A 19,079-nucleotide genomic window follows, 5' to 3' on the forward strand; every position below is an offset into this window, starting at 1 on the left:
AACCTCAGCTTGCTTTCATTCGAGTCCCTTTTTGGGAGAGGGGGCGGTTTAGAAATCCAAGAAATAAATAAAATAAATAAATAAATATAACTTGGATTTAAAATTGAAACTCATATGCTTATTCTGCAATGCTTTAATTGTATTTACACATGCATTTTTCATTCAACTGAGTAATGTTTTGGTTCCAATTCTGTATCAATTAAATGAATGTGTGCATCACACAACAGATAAACCAAGAATAAACTAAAATAATAAAATACCCAATCTATTTATAAATTGACACATTTGTTGTCTTATATCTATAAGATATTGGGCAAATAAAAATTGTGTTGTGAGCAATACTATAGGATACGTGCATAAGAAGTTGGTCTTATGAAATATGTTAGGGGCTAAATGGAGGGCAGATCTAAGTGCAAGGGAGAATATTAAAATAAACAAAAAAACTCTATTTTATTTTTGCAACAGATGTTGATTTCACTTGTCATTCAATCTCCTTTTCAAATCCCATCTAGTCTTTAAAAACTGCAGAGCTAAATTGATACACAAAATATGTTAAATAAATATGTATTTGGGGTTTTCATAGTTAAGCCTAAAATAAATTCTAACATTCTAGAAATTGGTATTAATTGAGGACGGGACGAGGGGTTTGCAAAAAGTCATGGAGAGTTATGTATGCCCTAAAACTACATAATGTGCTTCTATTATCTATAAATTTTATCCCCATCCCTTTCTTTCTTATAGGGACGTTGACTTCAATGGACAAACTATAGGATATGCTCCCGTTAGCAGCCTCTGCCATTCAAAGAATTCTGTAGCAATTATTCAGGTTAGTAGAAAGGATACCTGTTACCTATTTGTACTCAAGTGAAAACTTATATACAAGCATAACCTATTTACAAATAAAGAGTTTTCTTATTTTTGATCCGCGTCATTTTCATCCATCTTTATTTGCAGATTTGACATCTCCAGGTCCTGCCTCAACTGATGGCATTTCGGCATAATGCATTCTAGACATGTTGTAGATTGAGCTTTTTTATGCCATGAGCTATGTATCAGAAGGTGACAATATATTATCATGTTTTTGGATCAGAAGAAGTCAAAATGTGCTCTTATTTTTGTTTTATTTAGAAAGAGCAACTCATTCTTAAGTCTGTTTAGGGCTTCAGGCCTACAATATTCTGAAAATATGTTCAGGAATTCAGCCTTCAATATTCTGAAAATACTAACTCGCACAAAAACCGCTGAATATTTTTGAACTGAAGTTGCCTGTCAGTTTTAATAACTAAATAAATGCAGAGAGCAAATGGATGCATAGGTTTTGATCTTCTCCTGAGCTGTAGCTTCCAGGCTTTAAAGTTTACTTCTATTTATTTTATTAATCTAATTTATATGCCGCACCCTCTCCACCAAGGGACTCGGGGCGGCGGGGACTTCTGGATGTATTTGTATATGTTCTGGAGTCTTGGAGGGCATACATGCATTCCGAAGAGCTAGCTAGAGGAATTCTGAGATGATATCCTCAACCCAAAATTTCCACTTAATCACCATTTTTACACACTTAGTGTTAATAATAATTAGATTCACTTTCAGTTTCTTGGCAGACTAACAATAAACAAAGTATTCTCTTTTCTTCAGGATCATACCGAAGAAACAAGGTTGATTGCAGTTACAATGGCCCATGAACTGGGTCATAATCTGGGCATTAATCATGACACAAAGGCCTGCAATTGCTCTGCTAAAACATGCATTATGTCTCCGACATTACAGTAAGGATTGAGGAACACTTTTAATGCCTTTCCGATTAAGTTATTTTTAAATACTTGCAATTAATTGTGAAATTAAATATACTAAGGACTTACAAACATGAAAAAAAATCAGGGTGCTATTAAAAAAAAGAGGGTTTGGGTCATTTGTGTGTCACTTTATAATGTATAGTTAAAATATGTCATATTTAAAAAGGTAGAACTGCTCTCAACAATGGAATAGCCATCACTCAGTGGATTCCTTCAAAACACAAGAGTTTAAAGAAAAAGAATAGGAAGCATAGCCCAAGAAACAAAATATATGTGATAGATAAGAAAGGAAAGCAAGTTAGACATTAAAGACTTTCCAAAATAGGAAGCAGAATGGGGGGAGGGGGATATTATGAATCCTGCAACAGCAGGAAGGAAAGGATGAATTAGGGTCCTTGGGGTTTTCCTGCCTCACCCCTTGTAACATAGAAGATATCCCTGCCATATATTGCATTCTTCTGAAACCAACAGGGAGCAACATACAGGGAGTCATTGACTTATAACCATTTGTTTTTCAACCATTCAAAGTATCAATGACACTGAAATCAGTGACTTATGACTGGTCCTCACAGTTACAGCCTCCCTCCAGTCACAGAATCAAAATTTGGGCAGTTGGTGACACCAGTATGTATTTATGGCAGTTGTAGCATCCTGCATTCATGTAATCGTCATTTGTGATTTTCCCGTCTGTCTTCCCCTATGCAAAGCCAATGGAGCAAGCTGGAGTCCCTTAATGATTGTGTGATTCATTTAACAAAGTGGCAAAACTGGTTGTAATGCTGAGCATGACTCACTTAACAACTGGCTTGCTTAGCAATGTAAATTTTGTGGTAGCAAGTCAAGGACTAGCAATATTTTGTTCCAGTTGTATGTTTAGCCTTTGTTTCCTCAAGAGGGAAAAAGAAAAGGAAAAGGGAAGTAAAACAAATTGAAGGAATCTTCTCAGCAATTGTCTATTGCAAAACTCCCCGTAATTTTGGTGTAGCCTCAGTGAGCATGTCCCCTATTGATCACTTTCTGGTTTCTTCTGCTAAAGCCCCAGGACTACATTGTCTCATATTCCATGCAATGGCAATGAGGTCAGGAAGTATGGAGAATGCTATGTAGCCTTTCCTGTACTTGCTGAAAGATTTCTGGACATCATGATTACTTTTTAGACACTTCATGGTGTTTTGTACAGAAGACCTTGCTTAGAAAACAATGAGGGAGCATAATCTGGGAGTAAGATGAAGGGAACAAATAGTTCTCTTAGCCATTTTGTCAGCTTTAGAGAACAGAATCACTAGCAAATCACTTTGTTAGCTTTAGAGGAAAAAAATCACTATTTTTTTCATTAGCCATCCTTTTTCCATCTTATATGTTTTTCAATGAATTCTGTTCCTAGCCCAAACACAGATGATGTCCTAATCTTACTTTGTTTCATCTCTGCAGTGATGAACCTCACTATTACTTCAGCTCTTGTAGTGTTAAGCAACATCGGAGATATCTTATTAATTACAGCCCACAATGCATTCTCAACAAACCCTTGAGCACAGATATTGTTACGCCTGCAGTTTGTGGAAATTACTTAGTGGAGAAGGAAGAAGAATGTGACTGCGGCTCTCCTGAGGTAAGGTTTTTTTTTTAATCAGCAAGAGTGGTTTGAAAAATTTTCTCAAAAATGGAAATCCTTGAAAAATCATCTGGCTTTCTAAGTGGTTTGAGCCATCCAAGAGGTTGGTTTGTGAATGGCATAGGTTTGTGCCCTTTATATACATGCATGTATGCAATGGTTTCTTGGATATGGGGAACCAGTTGTGGAAGTATAAAGAACTGGTATCTCACTACCATTTGGGGAAGATAGTGTATTTTTAAACGTGGGTGATTTACCTCTCCAACAAAATCCTTCCCTACTGAAAACCCCTATTTTGGTGACATGGCCACATTATCTGTCCCACTGTTTTCTTGAACTGCTTCCTCCTAGAATGTATGATCTTTAATCTATGCTCTGATCCCTAATAATATTTTTATAAGAACAGTAATTTAGTGTTCTCTTTATATCGTTACATACAAATGTAATGGTTGGTAAGAATGTCCTTGAGAGAAAAAAAGAGAAGGAAAAGAATACTTGATGGTCATATAAGAAGTAGATTAGCCTGCAGAAGTAACAGGGCATGGCAAACATCTCAAGAGGAACAACCTCCACCTATTCTCTTCATCCATAAAGATGAGAGGGTAGAAATGTACTTTCAGAATTTAAAGATTCTGCTACTATAACCTTACAATAAAAGTATTGTTAATATTCAAAGTTGGTGCTTCTTCTCTGGACTACCTCCAAGGCTGGCATGAAAATTAGAAAATCCCTCATGAATAGAAAGGAATGGGGGCTTTAGAATATGTGGCTTTCACAATTGGGAGATGAAAATATTTTTATTTGTTTTACCCTTTTCATATAGGAAATATCCAGTGTCTGTTTCATGTAGATATGCCGTTTCCCTCTTCAAAATAGGCCAATTAAAAAAGACCAGGCCAAACAGTCTATGACATCCTTTGATATGTTTTGGTTTTCAGGATTGTCAAAATGCTTGCTGCGATGCTGCAACTTGTAAGCTGAAAAAAGAGACAGAGTGTGAATTTGGAGAGTGTTGTGAGCAATGCAGAGTAAGACGTCTTTATTTTTAACACTCAAGAGCAATTTTAACCTGCTCCATACTAGCCATATAAAAATGTAATATCTCTTGGCTGTTTAGTATGATCAAAACATTTTAACCTATTCCTATTCCCTCTTCCAGCTTATTTGACCCTTCTGAACATATCCATAGGGAGGATAATTTAACAAAATTTCAGCTGAGTTTCAATCAAAAATGCACTCTTTCTGCATGTTAAATCTTGTCTCTGAAAAAAAAAAGTTCTTTGACTGAGTTTGCATGGAAGTACAATTTAAATAAGGGTGGCCAATGTTTGAGACTGATGCCCTAACTTAGTTCCTGACTTTCTGGAAGGTTCTAAGACGAGGGTGTCAAACTGGTGGCCCCTGGGCCGGATGCGTCATCTACAGACCATGCCCACCCCAGCTCCGCAAATGGGAAAAATGTTGTGACATTTCACACGATGGCAACGTGACGCGGAGAGTTTGATACCCATGTTCTAAGAGGTCCCTGGTAATGTTGTGACATTTTTCTCTCAGAGACTTTCAGTGCAGGAGACATCTGGAAATAAAATTGCTTCCCCCCCCCCTTGAGTTCTCTACCTCTTTTCTAAACCTCTAAATTCCGTTATTTTGGTTGCACGTTCTGGAGTTGCTGCAGGACCATGAAGAGAGAGGTGCAAATTCCTCATTCCTTCTATATGGGATCCCAGTTGACTCTGCAATGAACATTTTGAGCAGAGGGGCTCAAAACATTTTGTTCTGTCCATATTTTCATCACAAGCCTAGATTCACAGCAAGAGAAGGCAGCCACGTTTTTTTTTTTTCAACACATCAGAAAATTCTATGAATGCTTTTTTCCATCTAAGGAAATAAAAATATATTATGAGAAGTCCAGCAGTTAGTATGTGGCTGCTTTTTCATGGCATCCCAATTGATTTTCACTCTATGGTCAGCCAATGTGTGAATTTTTGTTTCAGGAATTGAGCTTTTCATGGCCATCATTTTCTCATAACCAATAAGAACAGAGTAGAACGTCTAGGCACTACACACAATTGTAACAGGGCAGGAATGCCTTGCTTGGTAATCCTCAAGACAGATGAAGAGGAAGCTTTGAAATGTGTTGTGAATCATGGATTGGCTCTTTGATCGCTAAAGAGTCAGAGCTGGAAATATTTTTCATTCTCACCCACAGTTTAAGGGAGCAGGAGCAGAATGCCGGGGAGCAAAGGATGACTGTGACGTGGCTGAACTCTGCACTGGCCAATCTGCTGAGTGTCCCACAGATAGCCTCCAGAGGAATGGAGAACCATGCCAAAACAACCAAGGTTACTGCTACAATGGGAAATGCCCCACCTTGGCAAAACAATGTACTGATTCCTCTCGTAATCTAGGTAAGTCAACCTTAGGATTTCAGAACAGTTTTATTGTAAAAGACTAAGACAGTCATTGCATTAATCAAAGATTTTCTCCTTTGTATCCATAGTAAATCATGATTGCATTTCTGTTCTATGACAGAGTAAGAAGGAGCCTTGGGGGTCTTCTAGTCCAACTCCCTGCTCAAGTAGGAAACCTTATACCATTTCCCACCTCTTCTCTAAAAATCTCCAGTGTTGGAGCACCTACAATTTCTGAGGGTTTTGTACAGATGGAACAATTTTTCAAGACAAAGTTCTTTCTCTGGAGGCTTTAGAGCCGAGCCTTCCGGATCTTTTGGTTTAAAGCTCCAGTCATCCTTAGAGAAAATGGCCAATGGTCCAAGATGAAGGCAGTTGTAGTCAAAAAATCTGGAAAGACTGACTTTGAGAAAAGAGTCTTTTGTGGGTTATGGATACCTTCCCAAATTGGACAAAGATCTCAGCCAATCTCAATGAGAGATAATGTAAATTGATTATGGGACTGTGTGCTAAGAATATTCAAATCCCAGGATTAAAATTTTGTTTACATTTGGCACAATAACTAAAGAAACAGATGTTGGGGGATGTGATTCTTCTCACTCATCACTCCTGACTTTCAGACTATTCACAAAATTTTCAGCATGGTTTTATGTTGAAAAAGGAAACTGAAAACAAGTTCCCTTTTTCATATAACGTAGGTAGTTTTCAATAAGCATGGAGATTTATCTTGGCCATAGATCTGTGGTACAGTGAGGCTTTGCATATAGAAAGCCCAAATACAGGGTCATTAATTAAAAGGGTCAAAATTAACAGAATAACTGAGTTGGAAGGAGCCTTGGAGGTCTTCTAGCCCAACTCCCTGATCAAGCAGGAAACTGTATACCTTTTCCAATCTCTTCTTTAAAAGTTTCCAGTGTTGAAGCACCCACAACTTCTGAACGCAAGCCATTCCACTGATTAATTGTTTTGTCGGGAAATTTCTCCTTATTTCTAGGTTAGTTTGCTCCTTGATTAGTTTCCATTCATTGATCTTGTTCTCCCTTCAGGTATTTGGAAGATAGCTTGACTCCCTTATATTTGTTGCAGTCCCTCAAATATTGGAACACTACTATCATGTCACCTCTAGTCCTTCTTTTCATTAAACTAGACATATCCAATTTGTGCCACTGTTCTTGTGTTTTAGCCTCCAATCCCCTAATCATATTTGCTGCTTTTCTCCATATTCTTTCTAGAATCTCAACATCTGTTTTATATTGTGGCGAACAAAACTAAATGCAATATTCCAAATGTGGTGTTGCCAAAGCATTATAAAGTGTTACTAACACTTCTCATAATCTTGATTTTATCCCTCGGTTAATGTAGCCTAGGACTGTGTTGGATTTTGGGCAGTTGCAACACACTGCTGGTGCATATTTACGTGATTGTCCACTAGGACTGCAAGATCCCTCTTATAGTGATAGTATTAAGCCAGGTATTACCTAGTCTGTACCTGTGATTTGGTTGTTCTTGCCTAAATATAGAACTCTTTAAAACTTTTTTCACCATTGAATTAATTTTGTTAGATAGGGTCTCTCTAGGTTGAAGTCTCTTGAGATCCTTCTGGATTTTAAGCCTATCTTCTGAAGTGATGGTTATTCCTTTCAGCTTGGCATTGTCTATAAATTTGATGAGTTCCCTTCTATCCCCTTCTCTAAATTGTTTATGAAGGATCAGATGACATGTCATAGTGATTGGGAATCCGAATTGCAAATCAGAACATTGTTTCACTTGCATAATCAATCGATCCATTGGATTTCTGGAGGATGTAATTTAGACAATAAATCGACACTTGCTCTGTTATCTTCATTGCTTTGAAAATGGAAATCTCCGTTCAAACAAAGAAATCTTTATTTTGGTCAGTTAAATAGCATAACATGATGTAACATTCGAAAGAATGATAATAGCTCAATCTTTTGCAAGTAGTCCAGCTATATTCAAAAAGGCTTATACCCAGGAATTGACAGGCCTCAAATCAAGAATGACATATGATAATTCTTGCAAGCTGAGTTCTTTCTTCTTTCACTCCTATAAACAAAATCTTGCTGTACTAAGGACTCTACTGTCTGCATCTACAATACACTCTGTAAACTATTAGAGAGCGTCTGTCTTCACCCTCGTTCTCTCACGTGTAATATCTGGGGTGTGTGAATTGCCTCTTACTCATCTGGAATGAACCTCTCCCACCCAGGGATCCCCCTCCTCATTACATTCCAGCACAGGGATATTTTTACAACAGTGTTAAAGTTGGAAAATGAGAATGAGCACACAGAGGAATGAAGCTGCATTCAGATTCCCCTCCAGCCATTGATTTTCTGCATGGTCTTCTGCAAGTGGCATAAAAGTGGCTTCAGCTTTTGTGCCCATAAAATTCAATAGGGAAGTTTAGTATAGCACTGTATCAGACAGAGAATGATTCAGGCATAATGAGGATTAAATAAATGATGGGTTACAAAATAGTAGCTTAGAAATAAGCAAATATTAACTATAATTTTTTCAACTCCTCTGATATCTCTTAAGCCTTTGTTTATCCTGCTGGCATGTTACACACTCAGATATTTGTCTTGTTTTCTCACTCCCTCTTGCAGATCTAATTGTGGGTACAGATGAATGTTTTGAGAATAACCTGTCAGGGGAGGATTCTGGCTACTGCAGAAGGGAAAATGGTGTAAAGATTCCATGTGAACCACAGTAAGCAATCTAAATTATTTCCTTCTATGATGATGATATAATATAAGGATAATAAGAAATATTTTAGGGTCCACGTCTGCAGGAATATGATTCTGCCATCTGGCTAAAAATGTAGAAATGTGAATAAATTTCTGAATGGCTAATTTTCCTTTGTTTTCCATCTTGGGAAACTGCCTTTTAAAAGATTGTATCAGAAATGACAGATAGTTCTTGGCTTACAACCATTCATTTAATGACTTCCAAGAAGTGACTCACAACTAGCCCTTGGACTTACAGTTGTTGCAGCATTCCTATAGTCATGTGACCAAATTTTGGGTACTTGGCAACGAATATATATTTATGAGTACAGTAGTGTCCCAAGATCACATGTTCATCATTTGCAACCTTCCAGCCAGCTTCCAATAAATCAAAGACAAACCGGGGGGGGGGGGGATCAGATTTGCTTAACAACCATGTGATTTATTTATCAATCGTAGTGATTCACTTAACAACCATGCCAAAAAGATCATAAAATTGTGTGCAGCTCACTTACCAACAGCCTTGTTGAGAAATGGAAATTCTTCACATGTTTGTGGTTGTAAGTCAAAGACTTATAAATCATGATTTAAACATCACAGTGGCTAAATTTGCACCATATGTTGAGTCCAAACTAAACAATAAGCCACATTATCTTTTTGTCATGGGTATAAATCCAGATTCTTCTTTTGGCTCTTACACAAACACACAGACCCCTGTGCCATTGTTTCTTGTTAAAACAAGGGGACTTTTTATTTTATACATTCCTATTTCAATCTTTTTTCCTCTTTACTCTCATATTTTTTTTATTAGATTGAAATTGAATAATAACTATTTTTCAAGGCAATTTCCCTCTCCGATATTTAGTGCAGTTGCCTCAATCTTTGGCTTTCAACTCCCATCATCCCCTGTCATCCACTGATCAGAGATTGTGAGAATTTTAGGCTAGAGATCTGGAAAATCTCTAAAGTCTCCTAAATCTGCTTTAAGGGTTTTCCAGGTGGATAACGGATACATTAGTTGCTCACAAGATAAGAATCCTGAGTCAACCATCTTCATCCTTAAAAACAGGGAAATCACAGGGAGCCAGTTGGAGATACAGGAACTGTGATCTCCAAAACTTGAAACACCTTGTGAGATTTTTCAGTTATGTGTCAGGGGCAACTAGTTATTAATGAGGTGGGGCAAACTTCTGGTTCTCCATTTCTAACTAAACAAAAACACGTAAAGGTTAACCCGAGATCAAGATTCTTAGCGCAATGCTCTCTATTCTTAGAGCCCATGCTCTCTACATGGGGCTGCCCTTGGGACGCGCCCGGAGACTGCAGTTAGTTCAGAACGCAGCCGCGCGGGCTGTGATGGGGAGTACGAGGTACTCCCACGTAACACCTCTCCTGCGCGAGCTGCACTGGCTGCCTGTGGTTTTTCGGGTGCGTTTCAAGGTGCTGATTACCATCTTTAAAGCGCTCCATGGCACGGGACCTAGTTACTTGCGGGATCGCATCCTCCCACATACATCCCTGCGGCCAATTCGCTCACACAGAGAGGGACTTCTCCTGGTGCCGTCCACTAGGCAATGCCAACGGGCGACACCAAGGAGTAGGGCCTTCTCTGTGATGGGCCCAACCCTCTGGAATGACCTCCCCCCCGACATTAGAACCACTACTGACCTCCGCTCCTTCCGGCAAAAATTGAAGACTCACCTGTTCCAATTAGCAGGCCTGGCATAATTACAACTGTCCCTCCTGGCAAATGTATTAACTGGTTATTTTAGGGGTATTGTTTTTAACTTATTGTGTGTGTTTTAGGGGTTCAAAATCCTATATTTATATATATTGCTTTGTACAGTTCTTTTAATTCCATTTTTAACCTCCTCCATTCCAACTGTACATATTCAATTTTTATTGTATTTTGATATATTTTGCATGGACTGTACACCGCCCCAAGTCCCTTTTGGGAGAGGGGGCGGTCTAGAAGCATGAATAATAAATAAATAAATAAATAAATAAATAAATAAATAAATAAATAAATAAATAAATAAATAAATAAATCACTCATGTCCTGGTCCCAGCTGGACTACTGCATAGGGCTACCCTTGCAGAGCATTTAGAAGCTACAGCTGGTACAGAAGGCAAAGATGCTAACAGTGCTGGACACCCCTGGAACATGGCATGTGTGACCACATTGTTACACAAGTTGCACAGGTTGCCAGTTTGCTTCTGGGCCCAATTCAAGCAGTTGGTCATTACCTTTAAAGCCCTTCATGATATGGGTCCAATGAATTCACTGTTTCCTTTTCAGGGATATAAAGTGTGGCAGGTTATTCTGCATAGATGAAAACATGACATGCATAGCCCGATATTTTCCAGATAGGCCAGATGAAGGATTGGTTGAACCAGGAACAAAATGTGAAGATGGAAGGGTCAGTAAAAGATTACCTGTTATTCTATGTGCTCGGTTTCCAAGGGTTGATCACTACAAGTGTCATAATGGATCTTGCTGAAAGCTGGTTTAGGTTTTCAAAACTACAGTGAATGTACACAGAAGAAAAAGTATCCCTCTAGCCTTCTTTTGGTTTTCTTATTGTTTTGTTTTTCCTTCAAACAGCAGCCACAACAAATGAAGTGAATGTCCAGGGCTTTCTCTTTCTTCTAAGAACAAAGCGCCTGGCTTTCTCAGAGCCTTGTGCTTCTCCCTTGCAGCACTTTCTGGACAGAGACAGTCCTTTCTCTTCACTTGTAGGTATCTCCATAGGGAAGGTGGAAGAGAGAAATGAGAAAATCAGGGCAGAGCTGGTTGTGACCCAAAGGACACCAGCCACTTAGAAGTGCTGAAACAATCTCAAAACTTATGTGACCAGATGAGGAATCATTTCCCTCTGTTTTTTATACAATGTAGAAACGGAAAGAAGTTTGGGTTAGTTCTAAGGAATGACAGAGTTTAGTTGTGAGGAAAGTGCTGTCTTACTCTATTGATAATCTCCTACTTTGACTTTCAGGTCTGCAGCAACGGGCGTTGTGTTGATGTGCGGACAGCCTACTGATCAACCACTGGATTCTCTATAATTTGATTTTGGAGATCTTCCTTCCAGAAGGCTTCCTTCAAGTCCAAAGAGACACATCTGTCTTTATCCTACTAGTAAATCATTCTTAGCTTCCAGAGGGCATCTAAAATTTGCAATATTTCTTCTCCATATTTAACCTAATTATCTTTTGCTATAATTAAACCTTTTACCTGCCACAAAGCTCCATATACAACACCAAAGGCTTATTTGCTGTGAAGAAAAAAAAATGCTTGCCAATTGCAATGCACATTTAATCCAACAAGTTCTGCCTTTTGAGATGGTATATTCAAAGGCAATGCTTCCTCTCCCAAAATTTTACACTGTCTTTCCAAGATGCAGCTGCTTCCATCAATAAACTATTCTCATTATGTAAAGGCTCATCTTTCAAATCTGGTTTGATGAAGTAAATCCTATCAAGAACTTGCATGCAATCATGAGGTAACCATCCAGGTGAATTTTCTACTGGCATTAAAGAAGTTGGATTTAGTTTATTCGCAGTCACCTGTCTCATTTTGAGACATTCTGTCTCATTCTATCTTAGAAAGCCCCTAAATATAAATCATTTGTATATTGCAACACATGGGCTTTTCAAAAGACAACTTGGTCTTTACTTGAAAATGCTTCACTTCTCATCCAAGATGCTTCTTTAATTCTTTGAGTCCAATTACCTTTTGAAAAACACCTTTGAGACAACCATGACCTGCAACACAATGCTATTTCTTCCTGATTGGGAGGGGGTGTGTTCCACCTGAGTAGATCAGAGCCAAGGGCTTCACCAAAAATGGTTGGGCTATTTTCAAATACTTAGGGTAAAACAGTCCAATATAGCTGAGCTCCTGTACCTGTTCATTGTCAGACCACAGAAAAGCAGACCACTTCTGGCTATCTGCTTGAAGGGAAATAGAGAAGATGGCATCCTTTAAGTGCAATATAGTTAACTGTTCTGACTCCCCCCTTCTCGTATACCAAATCACTCCGAAACAAGGTCTCTGCAAGATGTTTTGTTTACATACAGTTTAAACCTTGGCAGCAATCCAGGTACAGATAACACTTTGGCAGCAATCCAGCCTGCCGAGGTCCAGATAACACATTGGCAGCAATCCAGCCTGCCAAGGTCCAGATACCACCTTGGCAGCAATCCAGCCTGCCGAGATACGACATAGATTTGAGAGTGTCTCCAACTCTAATGATCAGTTGATTCCTGCAAAACAACTGTCAGAAAGTCCTTCCTTAAATAGCCTTGAGAGGAGCCTGATTACGATCACCTGAATCCAATCATCTCTTGTAAATGCGTAGCTGTTCTCTCCGTCTATCAGCTCTCCGTTGCCTGGCATCCAGAAACCACTCCCTTGTCTCCTGCCCACTGCTCCAAGGCATGACATCAGGAGCACACTCCCTTTGGCTTTCACCACTGCTCCATGCCTCAGGCGCCTCCTGGTGGGCAACCAGCCTCTCTGATCCCTGCTCGGAGTCGGAGCCCTGTCCAGGGTCCTGCACATCCTCCAGAGCTGACTCATAGGGACCCTCGCTGTCGGAGTCTGGTGGCAGCTCCAACGGCTCCTGCTGGGCCACAACAGTTAACCATGCAAAACGAAGGTGAACTCAAAGTGTATGGGTTTGGCACTGTAGGGTGAATTGTCACTGTGAGTAAAAAGGTTTTGGTACTTACCTGATACACCTCTTCTAATGGGGTGGAGATAGCAACCATGCTTGGGTTGACCTTGTCTGCCTTCGGATTGGACTGAGTCTGATTAAAATTAGTTAAGCCACACCCCTGTTGCTAGCCTTACCCAGCTTTTCGGCGAAAGAACTTAGACTCAATGTGTCATCGAACATTAACTTTAGTAAACAATAACTCATCAACAATTAAGTTATAGCCAACAAAAACTCTACAATGAATTAGGGTATTTCAGAATGGCCTAATGCAGATCAGTCCCATAGAAGGGAGGGGATGGATGCTATCTCCACCCTATTAGAAGAGGTGTATCAGGTAAGTACCAACGCCCTTTCTCAATAGAGGTGGATATATTATCCATGCATGGGACATACCCAAGCCCTATTGTCCCTACGGGAGGGACTGAGAGTGATCTGGAACAGGTGCTGCAGAATGAACAGCCTGTAAGACCCTGTGGCTAAATGACACCTCTGCAGATGCAAATTTATCTAATTTATAGTTCAGTGTTGGGTTCCGGATCCCATTCCAACCGTACCTGTTGGAGCGGGCCCGGCGCTGCCCACATTGTAACATGTGGTGCGTGCACAGCGTGTGCATGCGTTGTACCTGCCTGCGATGCCTCAGCAAGCCTCCATGATGCTCCAGCTGCTCGGCGAAGCATCACGCAGGCACCGTACATGCCATGCACATGTGCGGAAGTGCCAAAATCTTAAAGGACAGGTAAGGAGCTCAGGCAGGGGTGGGCCCTCCGGACCACCATATCGGAATGGTACCCGGTGCTCCAGGCAGGCTCCGGTACGCCCATACCGGGGCATACCGCCTGCAACCCACCACTGTTATAGTTGGTAATGAACGGGGAAGGTGAAGCCCAGGGGGCTGCCCTGCAGATCTCATCGAGAGAGGCTTGTGTTGCCCATGCTGCTGTAGTAGCAGAGCCTGCAGTTCTGAGATACTCCTGGTGGAGGTGATAGCCACCAGGAAGGCAACTTTCCACGTAAGGAACCGCAGTTCAACAGAGCAGAGGGGTTCAAAGGGCCCCCCCCCATTAGAGCTGATAAAACCTTGGGCAAATCCCACGTGAGGTAGCAGTGTACCACCGATGGTCTCAAAATGACCGCACCCTTTATGAACCTCCTCACAGTCGGGTGATAGGGCAAAGGTTGTCCCCTCTCCAAGTCAGAATAGTGGCCAGAGCTGCTACCTTCCTCCTCAGTGTATTAGGTGATAGTCCTTTCTCCATCCCATCTTGGAGAAATTCCAATACCTGGAGTACAGAAGCAGTTGTAGGATGAAGGGTCTTGGCTTCCCACCATTTACAGAAATTGTGCCATGTAGCATCTTATATGCGAATCATGAAGGGCCTCCTGGAGGCCTGGATCGTGCCTATGACTCTGGAGGAAAAATTGTCCTCCCTCAGACAGTCCCGCTCAAGTGCCAGACAATCGGCTGGAGCCACTGAGGGTCCAGATGCTCCAGCGACCCCTGGCTGAGGGCACCCTTGGCCTGAGGGATCCTCCAGGGCCTGGCCATCGACAAGGTCTGTAGGTTGGTGAACCACGGCCGTCATGGCCAATGAGGGACCAGCAGAATCACCTCTGTTTTTTCGGTTATCACCTTGCAAAACACCCGAGGAATCAGGGGCAGCGGGAAAAAATGCATAAAGAAGTCCGGGTGGCCATCAACATCAGAGAGCATCCGTCCCCTCCATCCCCTTGCATCCGAAACCTCACATAGGAGCGGGGGAGCTGTATGTTGTCTGGGGTGGTGAATAGGTCCACAACTGGCGAACCGAAGCGATCCGAGATCAGTTGCAATAGATGTGTCAGGTTCCGAAGGTTTAATGAAGCCAGCCAAACACAGAAATGGTTTGAAATGCAGTTTGTAGTCTTCCTTCAGCACGAACTGACCAACAAAGCACTAAGGCAATGAATAAACCCTCCCCCTTCCTGGCTTATCCTCGTGGAATTCTATAGATAATTCCCTGGCGGCCTGGAACCATGCAGTCAGTCTAGGTGGCAACCCTCTGTAGACGCAGGCCTGGCGTAGTGTTTGGTCAAGACCGGCCTTAAAGTAATGCACCACCAACCTCTCTGGCCACATCCTCATTTTACTGACCAGACGCCAGAACTCTCTGATGTATTCAGCTACTGGCTTCCCTTGTTGTCTTGTAGCCTGCAATTTTGCTTCCGCCCACTGGATCCTGGTGGTATCTTCAAACCTCTCCCGCAATGCCAGGGCACAATGTTGGTAGCCGACACTAGTTTACCCAGCAAGCGGGACAAGGTGGCCAGGGGGACCCTGCGCTGACTCAATACCTCCCCAACCAGCTGTTTAATACTCACTTGCCTATCCTGTGACAGGAAAACCTGCCCGGAGACAGAATCAATCCATGCCCCCACGTAGTGGGTTCAAGATGACTTTTCCCTCTGTTTATAGAGAAGCCATGGGCCTTCAAGGTACATATTGTTATCTCTAGGTCCTGCCTTGCTCCAGATAGAGACCTGGATTGTAATAACATATCATCGAGGTAGAATTGGACATGCACAGGCAAAGCCCTCAGTTGTGCTGCCAATGCTGCCAGCACCTTGCTGAATGCCTGGGGGGTGAAGGAGAGGCCGAAAGGCAGGGCCTTGTACTGATAGTGCCACCCCCCATAACAGAACCTCAGAAATTTACAGTGTTCAGGTAGAATAGAGATTGCAGGTAAGTCTCCGTCAAATCAATGGACGCAAGGAGGTAACCTTCCCACACCCCTGCTAGAATGGAACGCAACAAATGCATTTTAAATCTGCAATATTTTAAGTGACAGTTGAGCCATTTTAGGTCTAGAATTGCTCTCCAACCCCCCAAAGCTTCGGGAATAACAAAAAGAATAGAATAGAAACCCTGATGTAATTGGTCATCAGGAACCAGTTGGACAGCCCTGATGTCCAGGAGGTGTTGTATTGCCGAATTCATGAGGGTTTGTCTGTCCAGATTGTGGGACACTGGGCAATGAATAAGGAAATGCGGGGGTATGGAGAGGAATTCTAGAGCTAAGCCTGACCTAATGATATGGCGTACCCAGTCATCAAAGATAACCTCATCCCATCGGTCAGCGAAAAAGGCTAAACGCCCCTCAGTGAGTATGGAACTGTGGAGGGATCTAAGACTTGTGGAAGAGTCGACCTCCTCCCCCCCCCCCCCGAAAGGGCTTCTTGATCTGGTTGCCCCTCTGGTATCTGTAGACTGCTGATGCTGTCTCCGGCAATACCCCCCGGACCCTAAAACCTGGGGACCCATAAATATGGCCTCGAAAGGAGGTACTGTAGTCCTGCACCTGAAAGGACTGCCTTCTGGTATACAGTGTTGTGCGGGGTGCCCCTTTCCTGGAAGCTGAGGGTAGAATTTTGCTTTTATCTTTGTCCTCTATAAGAAGTGGCTCTAGAGCCTCCCCAAACAAGGACCCCTCCTTTGTAAGGGGCTGAAGCCAGACGCCACTTATGCCTCATGTCCGCCTGCCAGTGACAGAGCCACAGCAGATGACGTGAGGCCACTGCAGAGGCCATGGCCCGGGAAGCAAAACATGTGGTGTTAAGCATAGCATCGGCCATAAACTGAACCGCAGCCACAATCATCAGAGTGTGGAACAGGTTTCTTTTCAGGTGGGTAGGAGGAGTAGCCCTCCTTAGCATCAGAGGGCTGTTTTGAAAGTGAAATAGTATTTGCTGTGTGGGCAAGAAGGAGACAGGAAGGAGCCTGGCCATGACTTAGCTCAACTGATCTGTAGTGAAGCTGCTTCCTGCACGATTAGATTTAAGAGCCAGTGATTTAGTGACTACAGAATGTGTAGCACCCATATTCCAAAGAAATATTTTCACCTCCTACCATAGCAGATACCAAGAGCTTGGGAGGCACTAGGTTTGTTTAAAGACTCCACCCCTGGCTGCTTCATTCTTTGTTTTTCAGCACGAGAAAATATGGACAAACATGGTAGAAAAGTCCCCTTTTTGAATTCAATGGGCTTGCATCTTGCCAATGTCCTATTTGCTTGCAAAAAGCACATCAATGCTTCTTAAGAGTCTCCAGCAAGCCCAGAGTGCTTTAGTAAGGCACATGGTACCATTCCTGTACCCCAGTGAGACAAATTGCTTCTCCTCTGTGTTATTTATCTGTTTAATTAAGACAAAATGTGGCTAACTTGAATATCTTGTTCTCTGCTTCTTCTTTTCTTTTTGGTACCATTGAAGTATGGCCAGAAGGGGGAGCAAGAGGACAACCAGAATTTAGCCCATAAGGAATGAAAAAGAAGCATTACTAAGAACCTTAGTACTATAATAGATTGCCTCCTTTATGTCAAACTTCACTTACCCTTAACTAATTATGAATCTCTTTCCATGTCTCCTTGCAGACATATACATTAATTCTGTCAGCCTTAACCTAGTAGTAAAAAAGCCTCAGACAGTCTGGCTCCAAAGCCAATCAATAAGTAAAGTTATTTTTTTTCTTTAAACAATCCAGTGCCTGTGGGAATCATATCTTCAGGAAAGCTAAGCCTTAGAATTTTTTTAAATGCAATCTCACATTATTCATAGATTTAAACTGGGTTCCAGATTAGCTGCTCAATTGCGAAGTTTGCAGAATGGAACCCAGAAAATTAAGGAAGACGGGTGAATGACCTACAGCAGAAAAATCTAAATGAAAGTGCTCTAGACTGGGTGAGAAAAATAGCTAAATATATATAATTTTAAACTGTGTTCATAACTTGACATCTGAACTAGCTATGTCATCTCTAGCAGTAAAGTTTCTGGGATTTTCAGTAGTTTAGTTAGAGTGTGAATTTGTTTAAGTCTGTAACAAGCTTCCACCATAACTACAGAGTGAAGAGAGTTATTATTTATACTATGAATCAAATACAAATTGAATAGTGACGGTTACTCATTTGCATGTATGTAAAGGGAAAAGTCAGGGGAAATTCAGTCCACAAAAGTAGCTTTTCCCAGAAAATTTACTACTTCAGGGATGGTTTCTATGATCCCCCCACCTTCCCAAATCTATAGAAAAAGAATGCCATGTTGCAGGATATCTTCTTTTTTGGGAAAATCTCAAAAAGGTATCCTTGAGCCAACAAGGACTCCAGCCATACTGATCCTTCCTTCCTTCCTTCCTTCCTTCCTTCCTTCCTTCCTTCCTTCCTTCCTTCCTTCCTTCCTTCCTTCCTTCCTTCCTACCTCCTCCCTCTCTCCCTCCCTCCCTCCCTCCCTTCCTTCCTTCCTTCCTTCCTTCCTTCCTTGTCAAAATCTCATTCCGTGGATTTAAAACCATTGATTATCACAGAACATTACAAGGTGATCTGGTAAAACTTTAGGGAGGACTTTTTAAGTGCAGGAGGTGGCAAACACAGGGGCCAATGGGAGTGGCTGCCACTGGCCCCATCCTCTCCATCTCACTGTCTGCTTGCCTACAGCTGCAATGGACAAAGCTCATGGCATGCCCTGCCTGCTGGCCCAGCTGCTGCTTCTTGGCCACTGTGGGAGCTGCGTTAGCCACCAAACATCTGCCCATGATGCTGCTGGCTTCTTGGCGGAGGGGGGGGCAGTTTGCCCTCCTGGCAGGGTGGTTAGAGGTCAGGGCGCGCTGACAGCTTGGTGCTGATTGAGGCCACAGGCAAGCAGACAGTGGGACAGAGAGGGTGGGGCCGGTAGTAATTACCCAAACACTTTTCGCCCAGAGGGAGATGAAGCTTTGTCTGCTTGCAAAGGGCACACTCTGAAACGGAGCTAATCACTCTGTTTCAATCAGT

General features: G+C 41.8%; 1 pseudogene across 1 annotated transcript in view; it reads left to right on the forward strand.

Moving 5' to 3' along the window:
• LOC309396000 (zinc metalloproteinase-disintegrin-like MTP9) overlaps nt 1-11,601 on the forward strand; it is a 29,033-nt pseudogene extending 17,432 nt beyond the window's left edge. The window contains exons 12-19 of the transcript in view: nt 742-826; nt 1,636-1,766; nt 3,225-3,402; nt 4,344-4,433; nt 5,615-5,813; nt 8,441-8,543; nt 10,860-10,980; nt 11,557-11,601. The product of the transcript in view is annotated as a zinc metalloproteinase-disintegrin-like MTP9 (transcript). The remainder of the gene's footprint in view (nt 1-741; nt 827-1,635; nt 1,767-3,224; nt 3,403-4,343; nt 4,434-5,614; nt 5,814-8,440; nt 8,544-10,859; nt 10,981-11,556) is intronic.
• The last annotated feature ends 7,478 nt before the right edge of the window (nt 11,602-19,079 follow it).

Source organism: Natrix helvetica (genome assembly GCF_964273705.1).
Source record: "Natrix helvetica genome assembly, chromosome: 8".
Lineage (NCBI taxonomy): Eukaryota > Metazoa > Chordata > Lepidosauria > Squamata > Natricidae > Natrix > Natrix helvetica.